The 17,978-nt window shown below is 30.9% G+C and overlaps 1 pseudogene; it reads right to left on the bottom strand.

Annotated features, from left to right (window-relative positions):
- Nucleotides 1-7,148: 7,148 nt before the first annotated feature.
- Nucleotides 7,149-7,617, bottom strand: LOC121122537 (small ribosomal subunit protein eS10 pseudogene; annotated as a pseudogene).
- Nucleotides 7,618-17,978: the final 10,361 nt, after the last annotated feature.

Genomic DNA, 17,978 nt, shown 5'->3' with positions numbered 1-17,978 from the left:
TTCCAATGTATATTCTACCAATCAATTTTGAAATATAATTATGGGTCCATCGATAATATCAGACCAATGAATCTTTAAAAAGCTATCGTTCCAAATCGTTTCATAAGTCATTATTTCCCTTTTTGGAGTTGAAGGGACAGAAGAATAATTAAAGTTTTTTATACGTACAAAGAGAAATACTTTTCTTAAAAATAACACCGCGCACTGAGTCAAGGAAATATAGGTATGTATAGAAAGGAGGAGTCTGGACTCTTCATTTATCAGTAACTTGAATGATGAAAGACTTTATATATAATTGATTAACGTAACATTCATAGCAAATTATGTTCAATTCATACAAAACGAAAAAGATATTAATAAAAAGCAACAGCTTATGTATTAAGGTATAAGAATTTCTCTCCCAGTTTATTATTTTACTGGGATTTTTACGTGGTTTTATATATACAAGAAATTTTTGGGGAAAATTACATTTGCTGGTGAAATCTCATATCCAATGATTTCATAAAATGAGCTTCCTTTATGTAAATCTTTAAAAGGAAAGTTGTTTTTTTCACATGGGCACATCTACATATATTTCATTTCAATCATTCATAATTCAATCATACATTTATCATTTCTTAGGGGTTAAAATTAAACTATATAACAATTGGTTGTATGTACCTCTAAACTTATATAAAACCCTTTGCAATTTGCTACTACTAAAAATTGAATGAATCCTTTTCTAGAAGGGTATGGAAAGAACATATACATATCAATCTATAAAATACAGGGTGAAACAACAAATCCAGCACTTCAAATTCCTGGGATTTTCCGGCATATAAGATAACAAAATTGATCGATGTTATGTCTTTTTGCAGGGAAATATATGTACATATCAACATTTCACAAAGTAACCAAAACACTGCCATAGAGTAAATAACAGAAGACTTCAAGCCCATTACATTTTCAGAGACAGAACGCAGATGCACTGTTACGTTGATTTTGGTCAAGCACGATCAGAATATTAGTAATTCGGAAGTCTCAAATATTACAAGGATTGACAGGGCAAGAGTTCCAGAGTTGAGAAGACCAAGTACCCTAGGGGAGCTCTAGGAGTCAAAGGCCAACAGATTCCCTCACACCACCAAGAAGTCCCTGATGTACTATCGTCCTAGGAATGCAATAATTTAGATCGGGCTCTAGTTTCTGAGGAATGTACACAGCTCATGACCCGAATCGATGCCGTTATTGAGTCCAACAGAGGCTACATTGAGTGATATACATATATGTTCTATGATTATATCTAGTGTTCAGTTTTTGGTTTTTTCATCAATCTTAAAAAATGGCCATTTTATGTTAAATTAAAGTAGATGGATAAAAAGAACCGAATATTGATGTTTCACCCTTTTTTTTATGCTTTAACATAATTCACTTGGATCAAATGATGCAATATTTTGCCTTTATCGTTGCAGCCCTATAATAAATGTTTTGCAGTCTCTATGTATCTTCTGCAGAAAAAAGCAGATCCTCTCTTGGTAAGTTTTGCCATGTATACTTCCAAGAGAAACAGTGCTGGTAATGACCCTGTACATACTTGAACCAGTATAGAGATAAATCCATTAAATCCCTCCCTAGACTCATTAATAATTGGTAAGCAGTAATGTTGTGTCAGTCCTTATATAGAAGAGAGGACTGAAGTCCATTTCAGTCCAATCCCATCCAGTCCTGAAAAAGACTCAATCAATCCTTAGTGACGTCATTAAGAATTGTTGTTTTTCTTCTTTTTTTTAAATATTCTGTCATATAATTACATATAGCATAAATTATATGATCAAGTAAAAATATAATTGTTCGTACATTGATGCACTATTATGAAAGCAGGAATTATTTTTGCAAGATATCTGCAGTGCTCTTAATACATTTGTTACTCGGCTTAAAAAACATCAACATTCATAGAAAAAATTTAAAGTACTAACAGTTCAGACTAGACTAGACTGGACCTAATAAACAAGGGTCAATAAGGCCCTAGTCCTTGTAATTGAATTATCAATCACTCTATTCAAAACTCAACGCTGTCCACAAAAATTACATGGAATTTGAAGCTATGACGTAAGGTCATAATTATATTCTTTACCCATATGTTTATCTCCGCCAACGGAATTGGTGGAAGTTATATTTTTGCTTCTATTAGTTTGTCTGTTAGTCACCAGGATTATGATAAAAGGTTGATTTTTATCTAACTTGGTACAAAGATTATTTATTGTCCCAGTAAGAAGCCATTTTAACTTTGCGAGGTTGAAGGTCAAGGTAAGACAAATCTTTTAGAATACATAATCGGCCATAACTTCGGAACATATTGAGGTATTGAGCTCATATTGGTATCCTTATGTACCTACATAGAATGAAGATGCTTTCTTTTGCAAAAATTCAATTTAGCAAAAATGACGGAGGCGGAGATTTTCGCTCTACTGAGAGCCCATTGTAGTTATGCATGTAATTACATCTATAAATAAATAAGAAGTTAACTGTGTATACTCATAGTATAAATAAGTATTCAATGGTCTTCCTAAAGGTCGTGGAATAAAAGAAGATATAAATGACTGCTAGTGTGTACATATTGAAACTGAATATTTATAGAAAAACCCCTCATTTCCATAAAGTTTTAAGATTTTAATCAATATTGTTAAGTCATTTTTTTATTTTTGTTCATCAATTTTTTCCATCAGTTTTTTAACACAAAATTATATTGGTTTTTAAAGTGGAATTCGTACCTATCTTTATATTTCTTACCCCATCCATTCTTGTCTCATTTTTTGTATTTTATCTATATTAAATATTAGGGTGGTTTGTGTTTTAAGTTGTTTTTTTTATTAATTCGATTATGAATAATATAAAAAAGTGTTGTCAATTAAGTTAGTAAGAAAATAACCTATGCAAAGTTTCATTATTCTACAAGGTCATCTGTAGGTTCCGCTCGCCTTTTGATCAAAGTTTGAGAAAGGGCCAAAATTATTAATGTAGTCTGTAAAAACTGAAAAAGAATTATATTCTTTATTTTGCATATGTCATGCGTCAACATAAATACAATCTTGAACAAAAATCAAGAAAAAGAAAAAACCCCAATGGCCCAATGTTTTATAGTCATATTTGAGTCTACTATAGGACTTGTGGGGTGAATTCAGATATCCAATTATTTTATCTATAGTTTATAACCTATATTTTATCGAACAAACTTCATTTGGATCCAATATGGTTGATAAAAATCATTTGTGGATATAAATAGATGATAATTCGTTGAAAAATACAAAGGTTATCTACATTTAATTTTGAGAAAAATCATTCTTGCTGGCTTTTGTGTTGACAGGCCCCATGTTACCATTTTGATAGTAATATTTGAAGCTAACAGAGCAAAAAACTTAAGGGAATTATGAATATATATTCTGATCTTTGCCTTCAAAAATTATATAAAAAAGATGCACGTTATAGGCGGATCCTCAAAATTCCCTTTGGATATTTTTCTTTTAGCTCCGTAGAGGGACATTAGAAAGAAATATTTATGAATAGGTAAGGAATACGGTCTATCAAAATAATTTAATGCCAAATTATAGAATAATGTTTTATTGACAAAATAAACAAACTGTGCTCAAGGTCGTAAAACAATACAATTTGCATAGGTTATTTTTTAAACATACCTATGACAACTTATCGAAATTTGAGAGATATTGTTAAACAAGCCACCCTAACGTACCTAGGTGTACAACTGTGTAAGAAGTAGGTATCTCTGTACTTTTTACACACCGCATACAGGGAAATAACATGCAAGGGTGAAAAAATAAAAGAATAACACATCTTCTGTATTGTTCGGTCAAATATCAGCGGGTGCTCAGGAGAGGAACCATCCCTCTTTTAGAATCTCTTTCAATAGAGAGAGAATAGGTAGATACATAGAAAATAATCACCACGCCTAAGAGAAAATCATGAACACATAGAGTCCCATTAAACTTCTCTACATACAGAGCGATTATCTTTTTTTATAAAGAAGTATGTCAATTCTTTATAGCACTTGCTTGATCTGTGTTTATAGCGTTAACTAAGTGTTATATGCTCACGATTTTGATTTTTTTACACAACCCAATTCCATCTCTCTCTCACAGACAAAAACTTCATAGAGCATGATTTAAAATTCTTCATCTACATATTTATAATTTTATTGTACCTAAGGTGGAGGTCAATTTTCATTCAACGGTCAAAGCCTTTAGATCCCATCTGAGAAATTGTTTGGGTTGGTTTTGGCTCCTCTTCATATACACGAATACGTGTATATAAAAAATTTGATCATGTATTTTTTGGTTGTAGATAGAGGCTTAATCACATGTTGTTTATAGGTCCTTTATTTTTTTACTTTGATGTTTTACTTCCCTTCGTGATGAAGGCAAAAGAGTTGACCTCAGATTGAATATCAGACGTTAATTGCTCATATACTGAGCTGGGGAATTGAATGAAAAATGAGAATTTGATCGGGAGGAACATCTTAAATGACGTTCTTTTATCTGTTCATATGTTTTCGATCCTTTTTTTAACATTGTATCGATCCTTAAATAATTAGAAGTTGAAATTGTGTCGCTGTTTTCAGCCATGATTAAGTGCCCTATTCAACAACGGCTTCTCGATTGCATCACTTAAATGAAATGAACATAACTACGTAAGTTTACCAATTGAATTTGTTAAGTAAAGTCACAAGTGACATTCATTCTTATTAATAGTTTATCATTTGTCATCATTATAAGACAAATCATTCACTCAAAAACAGCACCATCTTCAATTTTTTCAAATTTGGTACATATTTGAAATATTAGTTCAAAACTCAAAAATCAAAATTTTCAGCCTTTTTTTATCCTCCAGTTCACGTTTTAGGGGCTTCTAAAGTTTTAGCCTCGACACCACCAACCCTATTTTCAAAAGCGCTGTATTTTGAAAGTTTTTGAACATAGCAATCTACTTTAAAAACCATTTAATAGATCATTGTTTTATTGTTTTGTCGTAACATGTTCTATAAGCCAACAAAATTAGTTTTTACCCATAAGGCCACGAGGTCAATATTTTTACATAAAAAAAATGTATCATGTCCACATTCAATTTCACTCAAATTTCCATATTGTAATTTGTAATTTATTATTTAGACGTTTCAAATAATTTTTCAGAGGTGCATTCGATTCCAATTAAATACTATAGTACTGTATAAATGCCCTTTTTTTTTTTGATGGATTTAACTTTCAATGATCTCAATATATATTCTTAATTAAGGCTAAATTAGAATATTTATCCTTTTTATAAGTTTTAAATGATTATAACTCTAAGAAAGTTTCATAATAACGTAAATGGTTCATAACGATTATGACGTCATTTAGCATGGATTGTTCCATCAGGGGTATTTTGTGTCCTAATAGGTGGACTTAGGACGGAACCGGACAGGACTTCAAATTTAGGCCCAATACTTTTTTCCCTTGTATTCCATCTTTTTTTCTTGTAAAACCTAATCAAAAAGGTGATTTTCATTAGAAAACCATACCGGCAATAAGTTTATATATTGAAAGGATCTTCACATAGACTAAACTGGGACTTTGCCCGAACAGGAATTAATTTCTGACAAAAACTTTGGAGACCAGCTCCTGCCTAATGACAATGGTTGCGTATAAGCAGTAACACACCTTGCCATTACCATTTATGGGAGGGGGTAAGTACGATTTAATCATTGTAAATTTATTAATGATTCAATTCGTCACTTATCGTTTAATTAAGAATTATATGATATAGCATGTAACCATTTCCATAAATTATTTTTTTTTGGATACAAGATGAACAAATTAAAGGAAATAATTGAACGCTAACTTTTTAATAAAAGAATGGATGGTCGAATAATGCGTAAACTTGTTCAAATCTGCAAAATACTAGCAGTTAAACAACTTTAATCAATAGATAAACACTAATCATTTGAGAAAAAAAATGCGAATTACAAATGAGGCAGATTCATTATACCTATCGGCCCGTGACAATTGGTTTTCTTAGAGAGAAAAGAGGAAGTACTTTCTGAAAATAAAACACTTTATAATTTTAGCAACTTTTGAACTACTTTTTTTTAATAAAAGGCGTGTTTTTGTTTATTTTTTTGAGAATCAACCATACTTTTTAATCTAAATATCTTGTATTTTTGGTTTTAAAAAAAAAATAACGATTTTTATAGCAATAGTTTAACCTAAGTATTATTTTGAAAAAAATTAAATTTACATATTATACTTCATATCATTTTACCTAATACTGTATAAATCAACTAAAAATAGTTTAACAAACTATTTAGCAATATCGAATCCATCAATGCAATTGTCCTTAGACTCTGAAATATTTTCTATCGCTGAAATCTCTATATCTACATCACTTTCCCTCTTCCAAGTGTATGTTACAGTTTTTTTAACGAAAAACCTTTAGAACACATTTGGGGTACGTCCAACAAAGAATTGAAATGAAAAGTGGTAACAAAAAGTGAATAAAGCTCTTCATCAACATACACTTTGATCTCTTGAATTGAATGACAGTCAAATAAGTTAAACATATAATTGTTGAACTAAAAAAAAAGAACATCAAAGAAACAAGTTTATTTGGAGTCTTAACCCTATATGACTGACCAGTAAAACATCTTTTCTCTATAAAAAAAAAAGACACTGTCAATCCACAAACATTTCAAGGGGTTTTAATTTTGACCACTATCACTAGATGAGGAAAAGTCTAAAAAAGAGAGTAATCAGTACTTTGATCAACACAAAAAATGAAGCAGGTCAAATTGACCCTTAATATACTTGGAACACAAGGGTAAAAAATCTATTTGAATTTTGTAAAAGAAAAACATTTTTGATATGGAATAATTAAAATTATGACAAAATAAATGTACTTTTCGACAACATCCGTTGTCTTTTATATAAAAAAAGTTTAGTCAAGTAAAAAGACCCTTCCTTCATCTCTGGCTTAATTTAAATACATTTTCATACATATTAGTTTTTGTTTTGACTGTGGATATTCAGTGGCTTTACTTCCAGTCATGATGAAGTTAAGAGTTTTTGGTTTCTTCAGTCTTTTAATTTTTATTTACATATTTCGATGTTAAAATTGAACACACATTATTCGAGTTTACCAAGACCATATCTACCTCTGAATTGCATAGAAGCAGATCCTGGGCCAGCATTTCCAGTCTCGTCCACATTCGTTCCTCCATATCCATGATTGCGTCTGTATGCAGGTATTTCACCATCTCCAGAAGGTTCTGTATGAGGCAGCAGCTCTTAATCGACCTTTGGCCTTGACAAGGCGTTTAAGAGTTGATAGAACAATCTCTGGTGGAAGGTGGAGAGAGCCTTCACGGATCTATTGGATTTCGTCATTGGTGAGATAGAAATAGTTGGGTCTCCTGGAAAATGGTATCTTCACATATCCTCGAGATTTCAAAGAATCCAAGGCTTTCATGACGTGAAGGATAGCCACGTCCACATTGGGATATCTGGTCGCATGAACGTACTTTTTGACCAACATAACATCCTCATTAAAGAGGTTTTTGTAGATTTTGATCATGTTAGCCTTGGCCATTAACATCCAGCCAGCTTTCACTGAGAGGGACGAACTGGAAAAGCTGATAAGGAGAAGAGTCGACTACAGATTGAAAATATAATGTTAATAGAAATAATAAATTATTCCCATTCATTTTAGCCAGTCTGCCGAGGGAACAAATTGAATTAATAATAGAAAAATCATTGAATTTATAAAAAAAAAAAAATGTGACTTATTTGAAAGAATGTTACAGATTTTAGATGATCTTTTTTTATATAACATTCATATTTTTATGTTTTCAAAAAGTCATTAACTTTTTGAATAAAATCTATGACTTTTTTTGTGGCTTTTTTAAATCATTTTTATTTTATTTTTATATTTATTATGTTTGTACAACATTGTATGTTGACCATATCCGCCATTTTGCTTCTTTTTTTTAATAGATATAACAAGGTATGATTTCCTAATATGGAAACAAAAATTGAGTAGGGATCCATTTTCGGAAAACTTCTTAAAAAACTTTTGAAGGATTGCTAATTTTTTTTTTAATTAATATATAATAATTATTTCATTTTATACAAATTATAATGTTTATTTTTTTAAGTATTTTATTGTACAAAATTTCTTAGAAATTTATTGCTATGAGTAAATACAAAGATCCCAACTGGATTGCAGATAAAGATTTTCCATTGAGAATTTCTATTTTTTTTTTTTTTTAACGAGGAATATATAGGATTCAAAAACTTTGACTTCTCGTCCTAAATGTTAAAAATGTATCTAAATCCGACTCAAAACCATCTCATGGAACAATCATTGCTAAATGACATCATAATATATATCAAAACGTGACGTCATTATATATCTATCTTGTCTATATTTTAAATATAAGGGTACATTGCTTATAATTATTTCTTATATAAAAGACTTTTTATTTTGAAAAAAAAAACAGTTATTTTTTTACAAAATACTAAATTATGAAAAATAAACAATCGTCTAAATGTTACAAAAGAATTTTCCCCTAAATTAATTATGTGTTTAATTTTTTTTTTTTTAATGTAGAAAATTGCAAGACATGCCAAAAGATTTCCTACATTTTGATCTACCCCATAGTCACGGGTCTAAGTATTTATTTAAATTTATTGAGGATTTATTTTTGTTCAATAAATAGTTTGAAAATTTGGGGCGAGGTGGAGTAATTTTATCAAAATTGTGAGTCTTTGCATAATCAATGTGTTTTTTTTTTTTGGTTCCAGTAATACTTGAATACAATACGAGTATGTGTTTTGTCAACACAAAAGCAAAATAGAATTTTTTTTTCACTTAATTAAGTATAAATTACTTTTGAATTATTTTATTAATAAAATATTTGAATTAATCATTTGGAATAACCACAAATTAAACTTAATGGCTGAAGAAATTCCGATTTGTACGTGAAAAATTATAATTTGATTTATCATATTTGAAGCCTTATATCGGGGTCTAATTGAGTATCACAAATCAAATTAAAGTTCTTAACTATAGTTCATATTATTGGGAACTTTAGTTTGAAAAACTTGCATATAAGGTACATTATTGCCCAAAATCGAGAAGTACATCTCAATTTGGTTTTAGTTGGAGGATTTGTGCTCTACCCACTGCCCATTCTAGTTTTTAATGTTTCGTTTTGAATCACATTAGCACATAAATGAAGTTGTTCAAGGAAAAAGATATTTTACTGATAAATGTGTGTATATTCAACAATACATATTTATTTATTAGTTGTGTTCTTCAACGGATATTCAGTCGGTTAATATACAATACTAATAACAATAATTTAACATCCGGTGGTTAATTTTAATCGTATTGCTGCTTCAATACCAGTGTATATACATACATACTTATACACATCAACCGGTGTGGGAAGCTCTCCTGCACCTGTAAAATAAAAAAAAAAGAACGACGATCTTCCAAAAATAAAATAAAGGAAATTTGTAATTTCATTCAAACAAGAAAATAACACAACAAGGAATTCATTTAATTATGCTTTTGATTATTAGTGATGGATTGAGGAAGAAAAGGAAAATAAATCCTAGATAATTTTCCAACGACTTATAATTAAAATGAATAGTTCTTGAAAAAAAAAAAGTGATTGAACGGTCTATACATACATGTAATATCTATCAAAAAATATCAGACGTTATATAAATAAATTAATTAATCATTCGTCTACTCCTTTCTCAAAAAATTAACTTACCTCTTCACTAGGTCATTTAATTATTTATCAGCGAAAACATATTAGGGATGTACCAGGGCCACTTTAGCCAAAAGATAGAGCCCCTGGGATGTGGGAGACTTATTGCTCCTCCTGTCATATACAAGTTGACAACTCCTAAACTTGGTGGACTTTTGAGCGTCAGCTAGGTTAGCTATCGTACATAGGAAGAGTTTGAAATTTATTGTAGGGAGGACCAATTTGTATATACTAATTGTATAAAGAGTGTGGACCCCAAAACTTTTAGCAGTATTTAATTACAATTCTATTCCTATTATTATTAATTATAAGATTTTATTAATAAAATGACAGCTGAAGTACAAATTTTACAAGTTTTGTTTTTCTCCCATGTCAAAAAAAAAAAAAGGCAACACGTTTGCGATCACCTCCTCACCAGTTTCAGTGCTCGGAGGCTTCTGAGACCGTTCACATCTCCATGCCAACAACATCAAGAAGTCATTACAGCTCCATTACTGATTTTAAATCCCCTATTTAGTATCAATACAGCCCTAATTAAAACACTGGATCTTTATCATTAAGAGCAATATTTTATATCATATTAGGACTGACAAACAAAATAGACTAACTATTTTTTATTTAAAGTACGTAAATAAAGAAAGCAAATCTAAAGGTGAATCTGTCCTTAAATATCCCTATTTTGGCTGTGATTCTTTTTTATGATTTATTAAGGAGTTACTCCTCTGTGTGATACTATACAAAAAGCCGATAGACAGACTTGTTTATTTCCAATGTTTTTTTTAACAAAAAAAAAATCTTGGGAAATGTCTCTTTTTTTTCTTTTTTTTTTTTTTACACACACAGGTAATTTTTTTTTTTTTTTTGTCGGTATGAATGAATTCCGTGTGGATATTCCTTAAAAACTCTTATTCAAAAAACCATCACGTATTTTAATATGTGACTAACTTGATAGTTTTGAAAAGACATTAGAAAATTTATGCTAGGTGTACATAAAAACAAATGAGTGAGAAATTTAGGATGTAATTTTACGGGTACTAAACAATTATTAATAAAAATTCGTGTAAGGTCTTTAAAAATAAATTTTAGCCTTAATTTTAAATATAAGATTGTATTTTAAGCACATTAGAACAAATAAGTTTGAATTTACTGCCAAATCACTCCCCCCCCCTACCTCATACCTGTCATAAGTTCATATAAATTTGAACAGAGCTTAATGTGTGGTTCATCCTTGTACCGTAATTATGTAACTTTATCTTTGATCCTTTTACTCAAAATTGGGAGTGGCAGATAAAGACTTTCTTTCATTGTCATTTCAGGGAATTGAATTTCTCTAAATAAATTTAGTAGTGGCATGTATTGTCAGACGTGTATTTGTTAGAATTGTTCTTACGATTAAAAAACATCCACAAATGTTTGATATACTACATTAATATTTGAAATGAAGAAACTTTAGGTTAATTTGAAAACAATCATTCCTAAGAATATCTTAAACATTTTTCAGACAGTCAGCCTTTTAATTAATTCAAGCATAATTGTTAAAGTAATTGTTCTTGCAAAACTAACCGTTTAAGTCCATCGATAGAGAACAAATCCCTTTGCACAAGGAGATTTTTATGTGATCAGAAGATTAATCCTATCTAATCAAAAGAAGTTCAGAAATGCATTAAATAATTTCTTAGAAAAATCAATGGGAGTATCATTGAATACAATTTCACAGGTCTTTGATGGGGATGTCATACAAAGATGAAAATATCATGAAATTTTAATTTTTTTCTCTCCAAGATACGTGATTATTAGAAAACATTTCCATAAATTAACATTCCTCCCCCCCCTCACCTTCATGACAAAGAAAAATAGGGATGTTTCAATAAATCACATTAGTAGATCTCAAAAATTGCTATAAGATGGCTAGATTTTTAAAATTGATTAAGTTCCAGATGGATTAGGTATGAGATGACTAGGATAATTGAAGATAAATATATGATCCTTTTAAATGTAATGGTTAATTTATTGAGTACATTATGTAAATAAGAATCTATAGTGCTAGAATTAGGAGAGTTCACCCTTTTTCTTTACCCTAATAAAAAAGGAATTTTATTTGAATAAGCTTTAGATGTTTAGGCATCCATGATGGCCGAGATTAAGAATACTGACGTCACTTGAAAACGCTCTGTTATTATATCGTAACAAATGGTAATAACAATAAGTTTTCTCCCCAATCAAAAAGCAACATTAGTTTTGATTCTAAGAAAATTTGATTGTTTATTCTTCTTTCAAAATGGCCAAATTCTACGATGATAACGTCAGGTGATTTTTTATTTATTACCAAATTAATTTTTGATTTGTTTTTATCTAGCATGCTGGTAGATCATAGTATTTTCAACCATGGTTATTTATGTACATGCCCATAGAATCAATATTTACATAAATAACCATGGTTGAAAATACTATGATCTACCAGCATGCTAGATAAAAACAAATCAAAAATTAATTTGGTCAACTTTTGGGGGAAGTGATATATGGCTTTCATGACACTTTATTAAACTAGCTGCCATCAGGCGTGAGAGGAAAGAAATAAACACAAATCTTACTATACATATACTGCAGGATAATTGGTAGGACTTACTTCTTCATTTTACTCTGAGTCCAACGAGTATTTTATATACAACCATAGATGAAAATCATATTATTCAATTCTTTGATAATAAATAAAAAACTGAAAATAAAAGTGGTCACCCTGACATAGCTGTCATGACGTTTCATAAAATAAGCTGCGAGCAGCTATGAATTTAAGGAAATACACACTAATTCAACTCTGTATCTAGCAATGACATAGGAAGGAATTATACCACTGGCAATCCTCAATTCTACTCCGAGTGCAACTATGACTTATGATTATGACTCCACAATAAATAATGCATATTATTATTTCTCATTTACTCACTAGTGATTACTTTATACTTATACAGCCTCTATTAAAAAAACATAACGGCTTTGGTAAATATAAAAGATCTATCTATGTAGCAACTACGAAAAGCCGGAGTCTTTTGTTATCATATTATTTTCATTTATATAAATAATTGTTGGAATATTATTTTGTATATTATTATAAGGGAAGATCAGTAGCATCATTGGTTATTTACGCCATGTTCTGTTCTGAGAGGCCAAAACCAATAATTAAGTAAGAATATTGTTGAAATAAACGTCACATATAAATTTCCACCTTCATCACGCCTTTTCATTCTTTAAAAATTGAAACCCCAGTTCCACTAGTTGTTTTCATATCGAGGTGAAACAGATCATTATTGATATTTATTATGGGTTATTGTTGGATGACTAACTTTGCCCTTGTGTTGGTTTTTATATTCATAAAATATCCGGTTTTATGGGCGAGCAAGTGGAAAATTGATTAAAAATAGAAATTAAAAACCTAAATGGAAAAACAAAAATAAAAATTGTTTTAATCAGAACACAATAATTTCTAACAATACCGGGTCCATACAAAGGGCACTGATTGGACCTTCTGCCCTATTTTTTAGAAAATCAAAATATGATCACTCTAGATTATTGGGAATATAGAAAGATTCAAGTTACAATTGAACTTTTTATCAAATTGGAAAGATGAAAAAAATCTGCATCTCATGGACTATTTCTGGAGCAATTTTTCATGAGAAACAAACTTTTTAATAATTATTTCAATGAATGACGTTTTATTGCAAAACAGTTAGACCTTTTATGTAGAAAAGGTCAAAAAATAATTAATTTTTAAAGCTTTTTAAATTATAACCAGCGCAAGGCCCTCAGTCAAGATTTTCGCCTGGGGCAAATTCACTTTATTCCCCTTAAGACCAACCAGGGTGAATTAACATAACCAACAAAAGGGCTGCTGTTTGTGTCCATGAAGAGTGGAGACAAAATGATCATCGTTATTCATTTTAGAGTGTTGCAACTACCTAAACAAAGATTGAAACTAAAGTAAAGATTTTGTCTAAGGAGAAAGATTTTAAAAAAAATCAAAATTAATATCTCTGCATCTCACGCACTATTTTGCAACTCATTTTTAAAACAATTTGTCTTGTGAAACAAATGTATTTTTCTATTATTTAAAAAATGCGTCAGTCTAATTGACAAGGACCTTGAACTCAATTCCTAGAGGAGGCAATTCTTTAGAAAATAAAATAATAAACATGAAAAATGATGTCATAAAAAATTTTTTCTTTGAAGAGAAAAGTTCATTTTTCATTTATTTAACATATTCATTTATGCAAATAAGATTATACGAATAATAAAAAATATATACATGGTTTTATCTTCCGGGATCCCGTTTTACCGGGTTTTTCGTATTTTATTATTTCATAATATGAGCTAAACTAAATTATATATCATTCACTAAATTAAACGTTGAATAGATATTAAATGATGATTAATTTATCACTCGGTTTTGTAGTTTTTACGATCTATGCTTTGCAAATGATGCAGTATATGTTTGATAAACAACATTTCTGTTTACAGAGATCATAATATAAACTATAGGGTTTTGATTTTTTTTTAATAAGAAGAAATATATAAGACCCAGTGGTCTATTAAAATCTAGACACTTTGATTTTTAAACTTCTAGAAGATATAATTTATTAATTAACAGTGGAATCTCAACAAAATTAATACTATAAATAGATGTGTATTTATGCTCTCTTGATCATTCATGTAGCCGCCCTTAGCGGCAATTATTGCTTCCAGAGGGGTGCAGAAGATCTGGCACCCACTGTAGATATAGTCCTATTTCATGGTGTCCCAGTGCTGGCTGACAGTGGCTTTGAGAGTCTGGAGGTTTGGATGACGGATACTTCAGGTCTTTTTCGTCCCACATGTACCCAAAATATTTAGTCGACTGGGTTGGTATCAGGGCTGTAGGGGTTCCAAACGTGTCAAAAAAAGAGTTCAAGAGAGTCTTTCTACGAAAGAAATGGGGTTCTTTCATTGCTATATACACCCACTTTTTTGGAACCCGGAATTATCTTGCTTGGAGATCGGCCGGGGCTGTTTTCTTTAACTCCTCCCGGTCCAGTTTGGCCTTTTTGACAGAGCCCGTCTTCCTCTCCAACTTATTGGACTTGCTGACAGCATAGAAAGTGGTCCTGGAGACGCCCAACTGCTTGGAGTGAGGTAATGGAAATTCTTAGAATCACGTTCATGTGTCACTTTCTCGACTTGTACGTAAGCTAAGGAGCTCAAATTCGTTTTGTATTGTAATTAATTGTTTATGGTTTAATATAACGAAATATGAATTCATTTCAATCACTCAAACTTCATTAATTATTGAATTAGTTAGTGTTCTGATTTCAATGGAGCACCCGGTAAGAACACTAATATCTTGCAGGTAACCAAGATATATTTTTGTTTTAAATGTAAAGAGTAGCAAAAACAACCAAAAACAAAAGACAACTCAATACCAAATTGTGATATATCTAAATAATACTTTTTGCAGTATTTTTAATTCAATATGTTGTCCTCCTTTGTAATAAATAACTGCCTTGACACGCAGGCGAACAGATTGGTAGCTCTTCAAGATGAAGTTGTATTCCTAGCATACCCCACTGTCATGATGGGAGCTTGGTGCGATTTTAAATTTAGATAAAAGGCGTGGTAGATATTCTTCTCCAATACACACCAAATTGCAAAGTCCATAGTGTTGAGGTCAAGGCTGAAGGAGGGCTACACGGAGACAGGCCAGAAGTCAGTGTTCTGCAGTATTGTCCCTTCTTGGCTTGCCTTTTTTTTGTTGCTTAACAAAAAAAATGGTTTTAGCTGTCGTTTGATGATGTAATGAAACCTCGTTTATAAGAAAAACGTGGGTAAAATCAAAAATAAATAGTATTACAAGTTTTGGGTCCTTTCTTTCACGGGAAATGATACATTCTAATATTTACGTAACATGACGTTTCTTTTTTCTTTAAATGCAAAATTATATATGTTATGTGTTTTTCTTATAAATCGTGCATCCTGTCCCAATGAATTTATGAAGTATTGGAAAACAGGAAGTAAAGTTGTGTAATATACTTTTTACATCTAAGGTATATAAGCAGTACTAGAACAATGTTTGTACATATATACTTGACCGAATGGAAAGGATGGGAGAAAAAAAAAGTACATTACACATTTAGTTCTATGTACCGTGTATATATACAAGTTACGAAACTGAAGGCTTAAAGACACAATCAAAACCATATGAACCATATACATATTTTTTACGCACGAATAAATGAAATTATCCATCGTGAGCTGTTATTTCCTCCGGGTTTGTCTCTCTAAATATAATTTATAGTTTTAATGTACATTCTAGGGAAGACCAGTTGCAATAGCTACTGTCGCAAAATTTACATTATAAATATTCAATATACTTCAGATTACTGTGGCCAAAAATCCTTCCTTTGTTGGTCAACTTTTCTTAGAGATATTGGATAAAAACCAAAAGTAATTTTCCTATTAGCAAAATTCTAATTATAATGCAGTGAGTTTTTCATTGTTTCTGCGGTCAACTATATAATTTTTGATAATTATTGATTATTTTCCTATCAGTAATTATAATTTATCGAGGATCAAAACTTACTCATTAAGACTCTACAAAATCCACAAATAACGATATGGGGAGAAGGGGTATGAGGCAAAGCTCTACTTTGTCCGTTACTGTACCCAAAATCGACCTATTGTAAAGCTTAGTACAAAGGAATCCTCTGCAACAAGCGTACTGTTTATTCTTCAGAATTATGTCACAACCTCCTTTACGTCATTCCAAATGTTGTCTGCAGAAACGTTGAATTTTTTGACATGAGCTCGCATGGATTACTTTGAGTTGTTCTGAGCAGCCTCCTTAATGTCTGGCACCACTTCCAGGCTTCCTCTCGGTAACAATGCCATCATTAATACCTTACTTGACGTTATAAATAGTCTTCCTGCTTGCCTATGTCAAGTTTTGGATCTGTGCTGGTGTGTGTACAAGGCAAAGTAGAGCAGATATCTCGACTATTATCTCTCTTTATGAGGCCTTTTATCGAATTCTTGTGCTATTTTTTTTTATTGAGGAGGGCGTCGTTTTACACAGCTTATCAGCTGATGTGAGGATTTATCAATTTATCTCATGTGTTTTTCTTCTTCTTTATAAGTGTCCGGATTTCAACTACGGTACCGGGCCAAACATTATTATTTAATTATTTCTATTATTTAAACTACTTTTGATAAGTTAAGAGATGTTATTTTTTTTAACAATTTCCCTCTGGGCAATGGTGTAAAACACATAATTAGCTGCCGATTGCTAAGAAAAACATTATCGTAGTCCCCAACCTGAGCACAACGTACGAGAAGAGGATTGAGATAGCTTGCTTCTCTGCGCAGTATTGTCTCTTGCATGGAAGACATTGTAAATTGTCTTCCTCATGGTCCCAGTCAGCTCCCCGATGGCCTAATGAGACAATTCCATGCATTCCGTGCAGAGGAACGCAGCTATATAGAGATGAGTAAATAATAATGGTTGGTCTGATATATATATACTTCATAGCAAGTATGTTTTTATGCTAGGATAGGCCTTTAAACAGGGCAGTGAGAGTGAACTTATCCTATCTAAAATATTTAATAATTATCGAAGTTATAAATCTGATTATGTCATAAATTTCATTAAAGTCTTAAAAGTGAATTATAATACAAACACATTGAAAGGTGCAGTTATTTATTCCTCAAAACATATTATTTATTTAAACTTTTGCAAACAGGAATAGTAATGTAATGTAATTTTTGGAAAAGCAACAGACTGATACAAAAATAGCAGACACATGTTTGTATACTGTGGTAAACCACAGTAGAGTGTCTAACTGAGTCCGGTAATTAAGACAAAAGTTTATTTTGCTCACCGTCTTCCCTAGGTTGGACTTAGTAGTAATGGGTTTTATGAAAGAAAATAATCACAAAGTCGTTAGATGAGCCACTGAATAAGTATATTTTGCATAAGTGTGCACTTTTTGAATAAATACGATTATGTAGAAATAATACAAAAGATATTTAATCTACATAAATATATCAGTGCATTGTTCCATTAAAACCCCTGCAATGTTAATAGGAATTTCTCCATTGTTTCATTCCCTCCATATGTCACAACTCTCCAACTTGATAAATCACACACTATAAT

The sequence above is a fragment of the Lepeophtheirus salmonis genome, chromosome 8, assembly GCF_016086655.4.
Source record: "Lepeophtheirus salmonis chromosome 8, UVic_Lsal_1.4, whole genome shotgun sequence".
Classification (NCBI taxonomy): domain Eukaryota; kingdom Metazoa; phylum Arthropoda; class Copepoda; order Siphonostomatoida; family Caligidae; genus Lepeophtheirus; species Lepeophtheirus salmonis.
This window is presented reverse-complemented; position numbering and strand designations above follow the sequence as displayed.